Raw genomic sequence first — 1,686 nt, forward strand, 5'->3', positions numbered from 1 at the left:
TGAGATATATGTAAATAGATTTATGTACTATGTGTTTTTCTTTTGTTTGGTTTCTTTCATTCAACACTGTATTTGTGAGATCCTTCCATATTCGTGTATTTATTGGTAGATTATTTATACTCACACTGTATAGCACTGTTTTCAAGACTTTGTATGTTTAGAAAAAATCTGGAGTGTTTATTAAAGCAGATCTCTAGATCCACTTTCAGAACTTCTGTTTTAGCTACTCTAGTGTAAGTTTTAAGGGCTGGTTTTACTAACAATGCCCATATGTGATGCTGGAATGGGGATCGTATCTTGAGAACCATTTCTATAGAGGATGCCATATAGGAATAGACTACCATGCTTTCAATATGCATTTGGTTTGTGATTACTGTTTTCTTTCTTGAGATAAGGTCTCCCTGTTGCTTAGGTTGGCCTGGAACTCTTTATCAGAATTCCCACTTCTGCCTCTCAAGTGCTGAACTTACAGATATATACCACAATGCCCACCTTTTTCTGATCACTTTAAAAAATATTATCCATGTATTTACTTTTGGCTATACTAGTTTATTCTGATAATCTTCATTAATTCCTTTATTAAAAATAAATAGCTCATGTAGTGAGACTATGTATTATCTTATTTTAAAAAATACATTGTACAGACAAAGGATAATAATGACATCATATTGTTTTCTGAGTGTCAAGCAATAAACTCATTTTATTACCATCTCCAGTTTGCTTATGAGAAAGTAAAAAGTATAGGATGCTGAGGTTGGCAAAGTTCAAGGACATGTCCTTAAGTACCACATCTTTTCCCCTAGACATGCCATATTAAGTATGACAAGCCAGAAGTGTAATCTATATAGGTATAGATCAGAAGATACAGGAGAAATCACTCTCACTGCAGAAATCTCTGCCTTGCATTCATAGAGCCAATACTCCAGCTGATGGGACAGATACAAAGTATATACAATAAAGGATAACAGCAGGTAGGTGGGTACAAGTCAGTGAGCTCAATTTCATTTGATAAAATATACAGAAATAATTCAAAAAGAAAAGAATTGAGTCCTACAATCCACGGAGAAATTTAGTAAACAATGTGAAAGGGCCTTCAAGGCAAGGAGGATATTCTGAGTAAAATATCATATGTTCTGACAACTGAAAATAGTTCTATCTGGTTGAGACATGAGGTGAATACGGATGAATTGCATCGTAGAAAACACCTCATGGGGGCTTTGTTATATGAGAGTTTAGAAAAAGGTAAACAAGGGAAATGCGGTCAGATTTGCACTGTGTGTGCATGTGTGTGTATGCGTAGGTACGCATATGTGCAGAGCATGTGTGCACTGGGCCTGGAGCTTGAATTCAGAGGCTAGGTATTGTCCTCAAGGCATTCTGCTAGTTAATTGAAGATGAGACTTTGGACTTTTTTTCCCTCTAGCTGGCTTCTAACCTCAGTCCTCAAATCTCAGCCTTCTGAGCATCTGTGATTATAGATACGAGCCTCTGGTACCTGGTTCAGAAGTAGAAACGGTCAGATAAGTTGATGTTAGGTGAAATGAACCCCAAGATAGGGACTCAAATGTTTTTTTTTTTTCTTACTTGCTATTGTTTCTAATATATTTATGAGATGATTTCTTTGTTGCTTTGGATGTCCCTCCCCCACGGTATAACCCCTGTCACTGTATTTGATGTTGGTATCAT

Source organism: Dipodomys merriami, unplaced genomic scaffold (assembly GCF_024711535.1).
Source record: "Dipodomys merriami isolate MVZ:Mamm:240054 unplaced genomic scaffold, mDipMer1.0.p SCAF_276, whole genome shotgun sequence".
NCBI lineage: Eukaryota > Metazoa > Chordata > Mammalia > Rodentia > Heteromyidae > Dipodomys > Dipodomys merriami.